This window comes from Ooceraea biroi, chromosome 2 (genome assembly GCF_003672135.1).
Source record: "Ooceraea biroi isolate clonal line C1 chromosome 2, Obir_v5.4, whole genome shotgun sequence".
NCBI lineage: Eukaryota > Metazoa > Arthropoda > Insecta > Hymenoptera > Formicidae > Ooceraea > Ooceraea biroi.
In genome coordinates this window covers 16,765,473-16,782,203 of record NC_039507.1, presented here as the reverse complement: position 1 = coordinate 16,782,203, position 16,731 = coordinate 16,765,473, and the positions used below count along the sequence as shown (strand labels likewise).

Genomic DNA, 16,731 nt, shown 5'->3' with positions numbered 1-16,731 from the left:
TAAAGGGTTAATGGCGATTTAATATGCATTTGAACGTAGTTTGGATAAACCTGAAGTAGTCGATAAAAATACGTGGCACGCTTACGCGGCTTGTTAAAGAGAATCCGTTTATCCGCCGGATATGAGAGAGATGAAACTGATAGCCCGTCGCGAATGATTCGCATAATTGTCGAACGCTCGCTCGCGTTCTAACGTTCGTAAAAGAGTCTGGAAAAATCAGTGCACCGTAACATAAATTCTGTCGATAATGAGATGGGTAAATATCGGTTGCCACGCACGTTTAACCGGAATGCCTTGGAACGACCTGGAGGGAATGCTTGCGATGGAAGAGTTATTAAATCTGTCCGATCGCGTTTAAATCGATACATGATGCGTAATCCGCTCGTTTCATTGTGCAAGAGAAGCAAAGTTTCCGATTCTTGTTAGTCATGAGATTCGCAGGTATGCAGTTTAGTTAGGAAAAGTTATTGTTCCTAATAGAGTACAACTCATCTGATGAAAAACGTTCATAATATAATTAATCATATTACAAAATATAAATATATAATATTATTAATAAATGTTTTCATATAAAATTATATTAAAATTACAAAAATTATTAAAATGCAATGTAAGCGTTGTAATGAAAAAATAACATTTGATAACGTTTTCTAGCATTATACTCAACTTCAAGAAAGTTTTATATCTTGTAATAATTTGTAATACACCTGGCAATCAATTGTTAATTACTAATTTGTATTATCAGCAATTAAATCGAATTTTCTTCGAAATTTTAAGTTAAATATTCTGGTCGACGATATTATACATATTCACACCAATATACACTAACGACAGTTTGATTTCTGTATTTTTTATATTTTTAGCGATTATACCTATTTATATAATTTTAGAGATTACCGCTGAAAAGAGAAATTACCTCATCCCTCTTCGTTTGTGTTCGCATAGCGTTAAGAGTCCCGTTGGTTTCTAACTCCGAGTCTCATCTACGCGGTATCGTACTGCTCGGAGCAAACCGACGATACAGCTTACGGCTGTACCTCGTAACGCATGCGGGCGTACGTTTCATTACTCAATTAACGGCCCACGCGCCGTACGCACTCCGGAGAAGGACGACGTGCGTGTCGTTCGGTCCCTGTACAGGCAAATCGAGTGGCAGCGTACCGTGCGTGCACGGTACTCCGTAAACATGGTGGACGTCGTCATCTGGCGATACGCGGGTATCTCTGGCCAGTAATCAACGAGTCGCGTCGCGCGAGATACACGCCGGGTTTTTGATGAGCGGCCGAGGGCTCGGGAGCAGCTGGATCGTTGATAATAAACAAGCCGTCGTTATTATTATTGTTGTTATTATTTTGTGGCCGCTGCCGGCGATCTTAATTAAGCAGCCTTGAGACGTGAAAGACATACCAGCAGCAATAGCCGTCTCCTTTCGTTAACGCGACATCGGATGCGCATCGCGCAAACAAATCGCGCGTTTCTTGGGCGATCAGCTTATTTATGCTTGCGATGCAAAACTCTGGCATGACAAGACGGCATGTGTGACAATCACATTTGCTTTGCGAGTACTGTAAAGGGAAGTAGAAGTATATTTGGTTTTCTTTATTCTTTTCTTTTTCTTAACAAAATCTGTAAAATCTTGGGTAAGCTCTCCAGGAAATAATGACTTTTGCGTTCTTCAGTAACCACACACGATGTGATTTATTACGTGTTTTATTTATTACAGACAGATGCGGGAAATTGCATCGAGATGAGACGCGATGAAATGGCTGGAAATCCAAATTCAATTATAGAGCAATAAAATATTATTTCAAGATATTAACAGGAAGCACCAAGAAGTAACATCCTAATTTACCAGAAAAAATCCTAGGATCGGATATCATTGCAATACCAATCCATGTGTTAAACGTGTACGACTTAAAACTTTTCCGCCAAGTCCATCTTTCAGCCAATGCAATGCTGGCATCGATCCGAGCCGATACGTCGTCTGGATTACTTCTGAATGCGTCGGACTATTTTTATTGAGACGGACATAAAGGAGAAAATCAAGATGAATAGTTGCAGTTATATTTTTTGTTTCTTTTCTTGCTCAATCCGTTGCTCTGATTTGTCTTCTTTTCTACAACGAGTTTATCAATTATGATGTACTTACTCTAAGAATTGCTCAGGCTGAAACGTTAAAGAACATTTCGTCGGAAAACAGCATTATTCGCAATAAAAGGAATCTTTTTCCTCTTTGAGACTTATCATGAAAGCTCGCTTTTGTCGCGAGCTTGCGCGACACAATCTTCTCAAATAGCAAAGAAATAAGGAAGAAAGTGTTACTATACATCGCTTTACATGATATAATATTATCCCTATATAAGAGTCAACGATGATAGCTTCGACACGCAAGGTTCGAGTGCGCAGAGACTAATGCTCTTTCATCTGGCTAGGTATCCTTGACGCAATATATAATTTTACACGCCTATAAAAATTTTCAAGCATGTTTTTCCTCGACTTCTGCGACGTTCTTATACATTTCAATTTTGGTCGCAGGGCATCTCCTCGACGTTTTGACGTCACCGCGTAATTGCGCGCATAAAGCCGGGAATAGCTAGTAATTTTCCGCGGTAGCCGATCTAGTTAGGCGAAAATAATAATAGAGTCCGTTAACTCTGCCATTATTTGTCGCAGCGTCATTAAGCGGCTTCGCTACACATAGATGAGCGTAGAAACTTACGTGCCGCAACGTCTCTCTTTTTCTTCCTCTCTCTCTCTCTCTCTCTCTTTCTTTCTCCTTGTCCATGTAGCTCGTCCCGTGACCGCGACAATTTACTCGTCGTTGCTCGTCGGTGCTCCGTGCCCCGTGACGCGAACGGGAACTTGACGAGGCTTAGGATTTTACGATGCCGTTTCCGCTAATTTTAACGAGAAACAGTTAAATGTCTCGGGCGTTAGAGTACAGACACGAATGTTAAGGAAGCGGTGCTTCACGGTTTCAGGTCACATACACGAGCGCTTGCATCGTGTTACTCGTTTAGGTAACTCATTGGCGTTATATCTGTTCCACGTTCGCGCAGGAACGGCTCGCCGATCGTGAAATCCGTTACCTGAATTCTCGAGTTTCCGATGCCATTTATCAGCCGTTATTTTCATTTTTCCAGCCGATTTAAAAAATTGCTGATCTCATTGATAAAGCAGTCGACCTGCTTAATCGATAGTTAAATATCTGGGATGACCGCAGTCGATGCTGAGACTTAATGATATTCCAAGTGTTCTTGACAAACGGTACACGCGAGTAGGCATAAAAAGAATGCGACGAAAGGGGGTCGCACATCAGGTAGATGGGTGAAGGTTGGCGGCGCGCACGTTAGCCGACTGTCATCGGTGATTACATCAATCCCGAGTCAAGGCAGCTGGCAGGCAATTGTACGGTACTACGTGAGGCAAGAAGATAGCACGGTGCTAACATTGTTCTCAAATTATGGCCTTGATGTAATCATGTTCACGTGTTGGTGGTTTCATTAGTCTCGTCCGTGGATGCACAAGGAAGCGGATGATGATGGAAACGTCCTGTTTTATTTTATTACCAAATTCTTTATTATTACCGATTTTTTATTACCAAATTCTTTCCCCAACCATTTTCGTCGAGCTGCGTCTTTCGTGGAACAACTCACGCAAACGAGTTCACGGTTTTATCGGCCGCGCAATAAGATGGAACGGATACTAACTTTCCTGGCGAATATCTTCCTCCAATATATCGCAATCCACGACAGATCATTTACCCAATACGTGGGTTTCTTCTAGAATGGGATGGGAACGGAGAAAGAGAGAGAGAGAGAGAACATGTTGGCCAATAGCCGCGCGAACGGTGTGCTAATGCATTTCCGATGTACATCCACTTTGCAATCGACATGCGAACCTTGGACAAGCCATTTCGAGACGGAGGTGTGCATCGTAAGACTGATCACTCTGTTTTGAAAGCACGATCTTGTCCTCTGAACAGCATCTTTAATGATGTACCACTTTCTCGGATATAATCTTTTGCGTCATCGAGTTTGCTTGACGAAGATTTCTTTCTTTTTTATTTTCTTGTCGTAATCTTCTTTCCTCTTTCTTGTTCTTATAAACTTCTTATTGCATACATTAATAATTTCATTGTTTCAGAAAATTAATATTTGTATGCTTTGCGGATAAGAAGTGTGCTGAAATAAGAACAAATAAATTGCAAGCGCGCGCCACTTTTCCACCGAGTGCATTTACTTCCCTTTAACTCTGTTTCTGAAGTTCGGTGAATCTTACCATGAAGCTTAGTTTAAAAAATTACGCGGAAGTTCTTGTCCCAAATTTCATGCTCCCACGAAGAAAGTTAGGAAGAATAAAACCCAAACTTTTTTATCGCAACTCAGTTTTGCTTCAATTTTCTTCGTATCTGAAAACCAAAACCGAGAAGCACCAGTTTACTACAGATAATCAATCGAGATTTACCCATCTTCTCATAAAACAATTCTTCAGTAAAAAGTAATAGAAGAAAACTCTGTGCATCACATCAAAACATTTACAAGAGAATAAAATCGTGCAATATACTTCTCCAAAAATCGATGCAAGAACAGAAATCAATTTTAACATCAAAGAGCAGTTTCCGACTTGAGAAGCTTGATTGCGAGACTATTAAAGCAAGCGTCAGAGAAGCAGCGGCGACCAGGGTCGCCGAATGGAGGATCGGTTGCGGAGGATTGCCGATCGATCGAAGAGAACGTGGCCAAGGACAGACATGAGACGTGGGCGGATAAAAATGGACCTGATGGACAAAGTATCTCTCTCGGAGATACGGTGACGCGCATGCAGCATGAGTGGCAAAAATCGGAAACACGATATTCCACTCGGCGTCTTATGGAGTCTTACGTGTTTAACGTGCGGCGAGGGGGTTGCAGGATTGGCCGGTTAAGAAATTGAAATCGATTCGGTGGATCCCTCGCGTGCGATGGACCGCAAATCGCGCCGATGCCGAGCGATTTGATAGCCGTTAATTGCGATTAATGTCGGTCGCGGATTCCTCGTGAGTTCCTAAACGGAAAGTCCCGCGTGGATGGAATAATTGCAGCGATAGATATCCGGTGCAACGGTCCATGCTGTTACAAGACCGGTGCGTATTTAGCCGCTCCTCCGGACGAGACGAGTACTGATAATCGTCACTGCGAACGTGCTGTGCGTGCTGAGACGTATATATGTACCTGTCCATTTGCATCTCTCAGAGAATCGCCCGGGTGGAATCTCCTTTATCGCGGAAGCTGCGCACTCGCTCTTGTCGATTTTGAATTCACTTTACGCGACGATTCTTTCTCCCTTCTCGCTGAACGGCGAAACGTATCGCGACACGGAGATTGTTAATCGAAACTCTTATTGCCAGCGGAAGTGTGAAGCAACGCGCGCAACATTATTCTGTGCATGGCCGCACGATAGATGCCAGCGATTGGCTCCGCTCCGGCTAGGAGGACCGCTGATAAAACTTCGTGCTCACGTAATTGAATTTCTTCGCGAAACACTGTTACGTCGTGCAGGCGATCGATAAGGCTGCGGTTATAGTGGACGCATACATCAGCGAAAATTGGATCACCCTGACGAATTCGGGACGAATGGTGGAATCAATTGAATACATTGAAGAAAGTCCGAATGGAAGAAGAAGTGGGAGCAGAACACAATAGAACAGTGCAAAGCGGAGCTGCGTTGAGAAGATAAAAAGTTTCTGAAAGTTTTCAAAGTTTTAAAAGAAAATACACAAGAAAGAAATGCCGGAAGGATTAACAAGATATGTGAATATCTATAGGTGAATGTGCGAGATTGCACATTATACATACGTAAAACGATCGCAAATATCAAATTATATATAAAATAAAAACAGAAAATTTTAATAACTATAAAGCTATTTTGACAAATCGAAGACCAATTCTCATTTCTGAAAAGAAATCAGCTTTATAGCATAATTATAATAAAATTATGTTATCTCTATATTATTGGATTGGCCAAAAAGTAATTACGTTTTTTTTTTATATAAATAAAAGGCGAATTTTTCATGGGAAACAAAAACTTTATTAAACAATATATTGTCCATTTTGTTTGATTATCTTTTGCTATTTTTCAGGCAACTTCATGATTCCGCGCTCAAAAAAGTTCTTATCTTTTTTAGCAAAAAACAATTCCAACAACGATTTGATATCCTCATCAGCAGTAAAGGTTTTACCATTCAAGGCGTTTTGCAAAGAACGAAACAAATGGTAATCTGATGGTGCCAGGTCTGGCGAATATGGTGGATGTGGTAACACATCCCATCCAAGCTGCAACAATTTTTCACGAGTGACCAAACTTGTACGTGGTCTAGCGTTATCATGGTGAAACACAACACTTTTGCGATTCACCACTTCTGGACGTTTCTGTTTGATGGCATCATTTAATTTATCCAGTTGACGACAGTATACGTCTGAATTAATGGTTTGATTCCTTGCAAGCAGCTCAAAATACACAATACCTTTAAAGTCCCACCAGACTGACAGCATAATCTTTCTTTGGTGAATATCTGCTTTTCAAGTGCTTTGAGCAGGTTCATCACGCTTGCTCCACGATCTTTTTCGTTTGACGTTGTTGTAGACGATCCATTTTTCGTCGCCTGTTATCATACATTTAAAAAATGGATCATTTTCCTCACGTTTCAAAAGAGAATCGCAGATGTCAATACGCTTAGTGAGATGAATTTCTTTCAGCTTATGTGGTACCCAAATATCGAGCTTACTAATGTATCCAAGTCGTTTTAAATGGTTTTCAACACTCGATTTCGATATGTTAAGATTCTCAGCAATCTCTCGTGTCGTTAAACGCCGATTGGAATCGATCAGTGCCTTTATTTTGTCATCATCAATTTCGATTGGCCTTCCTGAGCGTGGCGCATCTTTCACATTAAAATCTCCAGATCGAAATTTAGTAAACCAATTGACACTGCCGCAGTTTTAAAGCATCTTCGCCATATACATGACATAACTTTTGATGAGCTTGCACAGCGTTTTTCCCTTTTCGGAAGTAATAAAACAAAATATGACAAAAATGTTCTTTTTGATTTTCCATTTTGAAATCGACGGCAAACAAACAATTGTTAACGAAATCGTGTACTTTCTTTTTCTAAAACAAGTTTGAACTGTGAGTTGGTTAACCTACATAATGAATTTGCGGTTTAGAATGAAGTTAGTTACATTTCAAGACATGTATGTCCATCTATTGGAAAAAAACGCAATTACTTTTTGGCCAACCCAATATTATATATCTGCAATATAAGAAATTTTTAATCTTTAATTTTTAATTTTATGTAAATTCATTCTTAATTAAAAGATATGCTCGAAACATTTGGTGAGATTACATTTGTTCCTTGTTCCATTTTAATTTCCATAATTAGATAAGAGAAATATAATATAGGAATTTTTATTTTTGCAACATTTTCGAAACACTATGAAAAAAGCTAAATCTCAAGCAAAAATAATATATTCACGCTTACTTATCTTGACGGAAAAGAAGCTATCAAGCATGACAAAATTACGGACACTTTCGACGTAGGATATGGATTCTGGATCAGATACGACGATAGTGAAGAGTTAAGAAGACTTGAGAAGATTTAATCGATGTCTTATCGTGTTCGTGATACTCTTTCTCTTCTCTCTCTCTCTCTCGCTCTTTCTTTTCCTTCCTTTTTCTTCCTCCAGATCTGTCTCGGTTCTCGGCTTGCTAACCACGCGGCGCCGTCGGCGAAAATAGTTCAATCATCGTGATTAATAATAATTACCCCGGCTTTATCATCCGCTTTTTCGTTCTGTTTTTGCAACCGACGACAGCGAACCGCTGCGGACGAAAGGGGAGGAATACGACGTATTATGACCTTGGTAACTTCCGCGGCATCTAATTAATCCGGCTGGCTGTGCACGCGGTATCTGCAACGACGGTGACGGTGACGGTGACGGCGATGGCGTCGACGACGTCGACCGCGACGCGCACTAACAGCCATCGCGTTTCAGTTAGCCGGCGGTCTTCTCTATGGTAATGAGCGTATAACCGCGGCGGCGAGTGCCCCGGCAAAAACTGCTTTATTAATATGAGTAACACGTTCGAGGTAATTTACGGTGTCCCTGCCTCTTCGCCATGACGCCGCCGTCGTCATCGTCACGGGTTTGTCCAGGTCTCTTTCCCTCCGCTCTCTTCTCTTTGAGAAGATGAGGGAGGAGGACGTGAGAAACGCCGAAGAAATCATTCTGCGGATTTCTCAGACTTTTTCTTGCACGGACACGACTGACTGCAAATCGATCGACCATTGATCGATCGATTTGATCATCTCAAAATACTTCGACATGCTCTGATAGACGGTACCGCGTTGTGCCGATTAACGGATTGATCATTATGTTTTTCCTTGTGATCTGACGGATCCGATTGAGGACGATATGTGGACTGGAAAAGCACATCGATCGTTTTCGTCGGATGCTGATGACGATGTTGAAATCCGAGCTACACGGTCTCCTCCACTTTTTGCAATTTTTAATCGTGGCCAACTTTAATGGACAAATAATCTGTGCTAATCCAATTTACAAGAAATGTGCACGTAAAAGTTTACTTCCTCAAGCCAACCCCATTACTTTGTCGATGAGCTGTCCTATAAAGAATATATTAATACGCGCATTCTAGAGAAGAGCCTTCCCGAGTTACTTTGAGTTACTCATCTGATAAAGATCCGATAAAGATAATTATCTTAATCACGATCTTAATCTTAACCTTATAAAATCATTTAATGATCATTTTCGATAATATATTCCAAACATGCTATGGCTTTTTCGCATCTCAAAGTGGTTCTTTCTTATTTGCCGATAAAATATGTTCCAGGAAAATCTCTGAAAAGTACATATTATAAACTATATTTATAAGACATGTACATCGAGTACTTAAACATACAACGTAAACATTTTGTGTTTTGTACACAATGTATTTTAGAAAAATTATATATAATTTTGAATATTTTATGTGCACGCTGTTCTTTATGTTTGTTTTTGCATTTAAATTTAAATACTTTATACTTTATAGTTTTATTTCAATTTCTGATATCAATTTAAGATTATGTCTTTAAGATTTTGTCAAGGTTAGCGTTAAGAATATGGAGATATTTCTTTAGATAATGTCGATTAAGTCGTAAAAGCGATTGACGCTCTACGCTACTACACGTCTTGTATGTAAATGCTATAAGGCACAGATAGCAATTCCTGAATCGGAGACTGCAATCCATACAATTGGCAATATACAAATTTTTTGCGCCTTGGGATGGAATTAAAAGCGTATATATTAATGCGTCTCTGACCAATCCGCGCATCACCACGTTAAATAAAATTATATGTGCAGAGCAGCTGAGGAACTCGTCGTTTCCTTAATAAGTCCAATTATAGCGAATTACGCTAGCATCCTGTTATGGTAATATCCTTTATAGCGCAGGAAAGCGCTATTTTTCTTTTGCAGCAAATTAGGGCAGGAAGTAATTAGAAAAGTGCTTATTGAAAAATGTGTAACACATTCCAAAAAGATCAATTTCAATGCTTCAATTAGATAACAGAAAACCATCAATCGTTAAACTCTTATTCTCTCGAGAGATAAAATGTTATGGTCGACATCTCTCTACAGTCTACAGCAACAGAGTAACGTTTCTATTTCAAGCGTCTGGGTAGTAGATCCGATCCTGACCATAGATTATGTTGCCATGTAGTAGCATGATAGTTCAATAACGAGAAATCATCCGGCGGCGTGATCGGGCTTTTAATATACCCGGTCGATTCTCGATCGGGACAGGTGCGTATGAGGCCGAGAAGACGCGCAAAAGTAATAAGGAAAGCCGGCGCGTTTCTGATAAGCGCGGACCTACTTCTGGAACCGGCTAGCGCCGGTTGTTGCCGACGTCGCAGCTGTAAGAGCAACTTCCAACCTGGGTGCTCGCACGCCAACAAACGCTTTTAGCGGCAATACGCGATCGATTGGTCTTCCACGATCGGCCGATTTTCCTCTTCTTGCCTGGTGAAACAGCGTTAATGCGAAACCGAACGGGTCGGGCCCTCGATCGCGGCATTCTTGGCTCTTTGTTCGCGGAAGCGGCGCGCCATAGTCAAGAAAAAGGTATTCCCGAGCGAGCGATGCTGCACGGCACCGACCATGGAACAATATTTGCAAAGCTAATTGTAATACCGGGCGAGACTATCGTCGTTCTCTTTTGTTCGGCCGACGTTTTTCTGGCGCACTTTAGCAAGTTACACGCGAAGGAAGCCTCGATATTTTGCGGATCAGCCGGCTTGTACGAGGCATAAGTAGATCGCGGATGTTTATGCAAGAATGCATATTTCATGTATGAGGCAAGTAAAGAACTGGGATTAGAAATTTATTTCTCTCTCATTCCTGAAGGTGTTTCACGTGTAAATATTCAGGTTTGTTACAATCGAATAATTATGAATCCGTCATAGATCGATCTATTACTTTTATCGTGGAATATCTGATTTGCAGGAGAAGTGTTCCGATTACCACACGTCGATTACATTCAATGAAAATCAAATAAGGTTTCTTCGCGTTACATGCCCCAATACATTTCAACTCGTTCCAACGTGCTCCAATACGTTCGTGTCACCGGAAATACTGTGGTGACTAGGAGTTTGTGTCACTTTGAAGCGTGATCCAAGGAGATAATTTGGAGCATATCCTCTCTCTATGCGCACGGTCTTCTAATAAATGTAAAATATTTTGATGTGGAATAAATAAAGAATTGTGGCATAAATTTTTGCGCGTGTGCATGCATTGTAAATATTTAAATATTCAATGTAATATGTTCTGAAAGTAATATAAATAACTCAATAAAATTTATATTGTATTGTATAACGTACCTAATAATAACATAATACGATAAGTTCAAATTTTTAACATTTTAAAAAATTTATTGGCCTTATGTATAATTATATATCGAAATTAATAAAAAGTCGATATGTTTGAATAAATTATGGATAAGCTAAATAATTCTATGACTTGAAAGCAAAAAACGATATGTACACACAGCTTGTGAGTGGGAAATCGTGGAAGAGAATGCTCAAATCCGTTCGTGTTGCAAGCAATTGCAGCAAGTGAACCCATTTGCTCTATTTTACCCATGACCTAAGTAAACTCTGACGTGTGTACATTAGGGCATGTAACGCAAACAAACTTATAGAACTCTAGATAGAAAGGTGGATATATATATATATATATATATATTTAACCCTAGATAGAAAGGTATATATATGTTAAAAGCTAAAAATTGTGTTTAGTTTTTGCTATCCATTACTTAATTACCGTTTTACGCAATTAGCAATTTTTGCGATACGCAGTCTCTAATTATCTGATTCAATATCATTAGTTGCAAACTCGTTATTGCTTGATTATCGGTTGCGCGGCGATTAACGAAGAACTTGCTTATTTCGTGGCGCTCTGAAATATTAGCCCGCGTTATTTTTCCGCGTGCCATTTGAATATAAATTGTCCTTTATGGCGATAATGGCAGGTGCAGGCCCACCGTGTGGCCGCGAGAGCTATCTTCGATTCCCTTTTCTTCTGTTTTCCCGATCTCCGCAAATCAGGTGCTCGATCTCTCCACTCCGTCTCTTCGTCTTTCTTTACCGTCTTTCCTACGATTTGTTCTTTTAATCCGCTTGCCCGCGAACGCGGCAGAGTCGTTTTATCGTTCAGGCCGGAAATTAAACGGATACACGCACGGAACGAACCCGTACGCGATAATCGTAGAGTGCCTCAATTCGCTCGTAGCAAAAACGTCGACAATCGGAAGCGGATGACGAGGCAGGTAGATGCTCGGCGTCTGGACGAGTTTACCAGCGGACCTAAAAGGTAACGCCGCAAGATAGACGTCTTCGTCGCAATGTCGATGACTTGGTCCAGAACACGGACAGCATCCAGGGACTGTATCATGACAGTGGGGTTTTTTACAACCTCCCCGCGTATCCCCGCGTCCCTCAGAAAATCAGGACCGTTATTTACACCGTGCGCGCGCGCCTCATTAACTTCTTTCTTCCCGCAGACATTATTTCTATACGTATTTATCCTGTTGTACTGCCGTTCTCGTTTCCCCGCATTTCACTTGCACTTAGCGTACTCTCATTTGCATTCATACCAGATTCGTCCAGATCGTGCACACGTTCGTAAAGCTTTTCAGCGTAAAGTCGGACGTTCTCCAGTTTTATTCGTTTCTCTTTCTTTTGTGGCGATTTGTATTCGGAGCACGTTATGCAGTTTTTCATTTGATCTGTCGCCGCGTGACGGCAAATTAAAAGTCTTGCGGTCGATGGATGCGGCACAGCGATTACGTCTTTCTTCAAAAACCTATAAATTCATACTGACTATAATGATAATCATAACATAACAAGTAGGAAAAGATTTCATATTACAAGTGCACGTGGAAAAAAAATTATACATTAATATTATATTTCCGAGAAAAATGTGCAATATTTCATATAACAGAAATGAAAAATGAATGTAACTTTCAAACGAAACTAGAAGCGAGGATTTATATGTAACGCCTAATAAAAAGTACAAGAGTTACCACTAAGGAACGAAAGCAGCTCGACCGATGTAGATGAAAAGAAGAATCGATGTTTTTTGAAAGCGAAGAAATACGGCGCGAGGAACACGCGCAACCTTGCCTTCGAGCTCGAATTTACGATTCCTCGCTGGCGCAGATAAGCGGAGATAAAGTGTACCGGATTGTGCGCGGCGCGGCGGAATTATGAACGGAGCGGAGGCGAGTCAGCGGTGGGACGGTGCGCGCGAACTCGTGCACGTGCACGCGTGCACGTGTGCGTCCCGCGGTGCACCAAGGTGGCGAGCATTCGTGCTCGAGCGCGTAGGTAGGTAGCTGGGTCGCTAGGTAGGTGGGTTCGGGTTCGTGATGGAATTACCTCCGTTCGTATTCCTCGGACCGAAGGCTTACGGTCTCTCCCAAGTGTGCATGCATGCCGTGCACGCAGTAAAACCCGAATCCCGTCAATCGCCCGTAAAAATAGCGGACGAGTCGCGTCAGAGAATCTACCTTGCATACCTACGGTATACTTGCACAAATGCATCGAAGGTAAAGCATTAATTAGAGATAGTTGAAAGCCGGGGTTGAGGCGAGTCTGACGTGGTATTGACCAGAAAGTCCGATATTTTGCGAAAGCAAAATTCAGAGGCTAAACCTTGTACAAGAATTAATGCAAAGTTTTGCGTTCAAATCGTGTTAGAAAAATTCATACAGACCTGGTAATGCAAAATTATTATTAAAAATTAATATAAAGTTCATATTTCGATTTTATTTAAAAAATTCGCACGGACACACCTTTCGGTAACGTAAAACTTTGTATTATATTAATTCTTAATACCAAGTTTTGCGTTCGAAGTTTGCTAAAAAAAATCCGCATAGATTTGCCGGTCAATCCAGTGGATAACGCATTGATCTACAAAGCTAGAAATTCCGAGTTCGATTCCTGGCAGAACCGAAAATTGTATACGCTTGCTTTTTTCTCGGAAGGCAAACCATCGAGAGTATCCTGCCAAGAAAATTTCTCTAATATAGCCGTTCGAACCTAGCGTTAAGCTATGAGTCTCGTGTACTACTATAACTTACGTGCGCAAGACATGTATACAAGAGAGAAGTGAGCTATGGCCCTGTAAGGAATGTGGAGCCAAAGATAATAATAAGATCCAGCATCACTGCCAAAATACATTGGAACAGCTGAAACTGTACGAGTTTATCAAGCAAAGAAAAGAAAAGAATAGAAGAATAGCCACGTTCTCTCGTGCATTCTCGTGGTAGTGGCAGCTTACGAATGCCTCAAGCTTCGTGTACATTGCGTGAGATGCATAGATTCCACGCGAGAGCTAGACAAATACAAATTCGAGATAATGACGGTTTGCCGTTACATTAGCGATACGTCGAGGGGCATCATCAGGTATGTTCTACATCGCCATGGACGGCTGATCGGCGGGAATGATAGAGGGCAAGAGTGCTTCCTCAAAATGCGTTATTGCCGCCTCCCGATCCTATCTCTCTGTCGGGGCTCAGAGTAATAGAGAGGAGCCTCTTGCAGTCGGCGGGAGCCCGACCCCGGATCAGAACTTACAAATAACAGTGAGTACGAGAGAAGGATCATCTATCCCCGGGGATGCATCGATCTTGTGTTTGCTATTCTCCCTCTTTCTCTGATTGGCGCGCATCCTTATAAGTCGCATGCCAATATCCCACAGTCCAGGAACTCATTAGCTTGCGCTCAAATCGCCCACGTCCGAAATGCATTACGTCCAACGCGTCCATGGCGTGGCGTCGTGCGAAAAGGTCGGAGGCCAGAGACAAAGTTCTTATCGAGATCGCGCGTACACGAGCCTTCCCGTACGAGCCGCTTTCCCATATCGTTTCCGTACTTCTCGCGTCTTCACCTTTCCTATAAGTTTGATTTACACAGTGTCGTCCGTGAAAATAAACATGTTCCTTTCCGGATCTCTTGCCGCGCGTATCCCATTCGTGCACCGTTCCCTGAAATTATACGCGTGGTATATACGCTTCATAATCTACGCTCGCGCGTAATTTGAGAGGGATGAGAGAAAGGGGATACTGAATTCTAGCACCTAGATATATATGTTACTATAAAACCAGTTGTTATTTAATAGGGGAGACCGGTGTCGATTGTAACAAAAATTCAATAACATTTTTTTTTCAGTAAACCGTTCGCAATTTTTGTTTCACATTTGTTTGGAACAAACCTTCAAGTTTGGTGCTACTTATCAGATTTTTATAATATAGCTATCGGGAATCGTCTCGAAATATATTCCATTTTTATCATAGTGCGACGAGCGTTACTATCGACACCTCTCTGGTGTCAATTGTAACAGGGCTGGTGTCAATTGTAACAAATACTTTTATTATAAATAATATCGAGTAAACATTGAAATAATGAAACGAGAAGTAAAGCAATAAGAACCAAACAAAACGAAATTCTAAAAACCAAGTGAAACATAAACAAAAATATTAATCAGAGAAACAATTAATACATATAAAAGAAACATTTTTATCAGTGCAGCTGAGATGTTTGGCAGATTATTCCCCTTTCGGTTTTTCTTGGTCTTGGTTTCACCATTTTTCACCCGGTAGCTAAATAATTACCAAAAAATGTATATTAAAACATACGAAGTAAATGTATAGATGTCAATTGTAACATCCCAGGATGTTACAAACGACACCTCTATGCCATTTCCGAAATTATCCTGTTATTTTCTTATATGTTTCTTTACCTAAAATATCTAACCTACACAATAAGATAGTTCAGGCAACATATAATAATGGGCTGTTATCGAATTTTGAATAAATACAGTAACCTAAGTTGTGCACCAAAAAAGATTTGTGAGAGAATATTTACTTTTGGTCGCAATTTCCGTAAATTTGGGGATAACGTGGACAACAAGAACGTTACGATGACCACATTCGGGACGGTAATGCGAAAAGTTGTCTCTTATTACTTAATGAAGGCTACTTCGTGTTTTTATATAAGGTGGCTCTAAAATAAGCTCTGTTACATTTGACACCTGTTACAATTGACACCGGTCTCCCCTACTTGAATTTGCATCGTTCTTGATGTTAGTGTACGTATTTGTTCAGATATCTGTGCGGAGACCAAGAAACTGTCTCGTACCAGGTACACGCGCGTATACTTTGCGCACTTTTCTATTCCATTCTTTAAAGGGTACGACGTGACGACATCTGGACGTCGACATTGTACCGGTTCTTCGAAACTCGCTACGTTTGCCTGTTTCGTGGAAATTGCATTCTGGTCACGGAATAAAAGAAGGGAATCGCGAGTGAAGAGCTTGCAGGAGACGGACGGTCTTACGAAAGCATTTCGAGCTTGTCCAACGGAATTTTTTTACGAGCTGCGAACAGCGACAAGTAAGGTTCACAATAGATTTCTATACCTCCTCTCGTCGTGCAATTTCGTTCTGACAGGAAGCATTTACTGCCCGCGGAATCACAGAACCTTGGGGTTCTGAGGGGGGTATTATGTGGAATCATCGTTAAAGCTTTATCATTCTACGAAGCACAATCTCAAAGGTTCGCGGATAGACTTCTTTCTTTATCAAGGCAGTGATCGATCTTATTTTCTCTCAATTTCGCGTCCCAGGTTGGTAATACACTCGTATACACGTACTCGCAGCGTGATGCTATTATCTTTCAATGAGATTGCCACACAGATGTCTAGGTGAGGTCGATCCAGTAAAACTAATCTTTTTTGTATTGCGCTTATTTATCGGAGAAAGGATTGTGAGACCCATGCTTTTTTTTATTGCACGTCGTAAAGAATAGGATTGCTTTTTGATGTCTAATAAACATTAAAAAATAACACAACGTAATTCGTTTTCTTACTTTATGCATTTTATATTAAAAAAAGGTATATGCAATATATATCCCGATGGAAATGGAGTTGTATCTCGAATATATCTGGGCACACATTCGTACGTCCACAATATTGATAATAGGCTACCTGAAAAATAGATCGAGAATTCTTGACAGCCGAAGCTTCAGTGCGGCAAGGTAATTCTCTTTGAAGAGAAAAAGGTAATTATGTACTTTAACGGACCCAGCCCCGATGACCTTGACCTTGACATATGTTGTCAAGGTCACCCTCCTGA

General features: G+C 40.9%; 1 long non-coding RNA gene across 7 annotated transcripts in view; it reads right to left on the bottom strand.

Annotated features, from left to right (window-relative positions):
• Window positions 1-1,636: 1,636 nt before the first annotated feature.
• The window catches only part of LOC105284968, a 52,319-nt gene continuing 37,224 nt past the window's right edge, over window positions 1,637-16,731 (bottom strand). For 5 of the 7 annotated variants that reach the window (XR_002193701.2, XR_894966.3, XR_894965.3 and 2 more), the window contains exon 5: window positions 14,757-16,583. This is a non-coding gene — a long non-coding RNA (uncharacterized LOC105284968). Of the gene's footprint in view, window positions 4,412-14,756; window positions 16,584-16,731 lie in introns of those variants that run through there. The other 2 variants (XR_002193703.2, XR_002193702.2) reach the window with 2 other exon arrangements.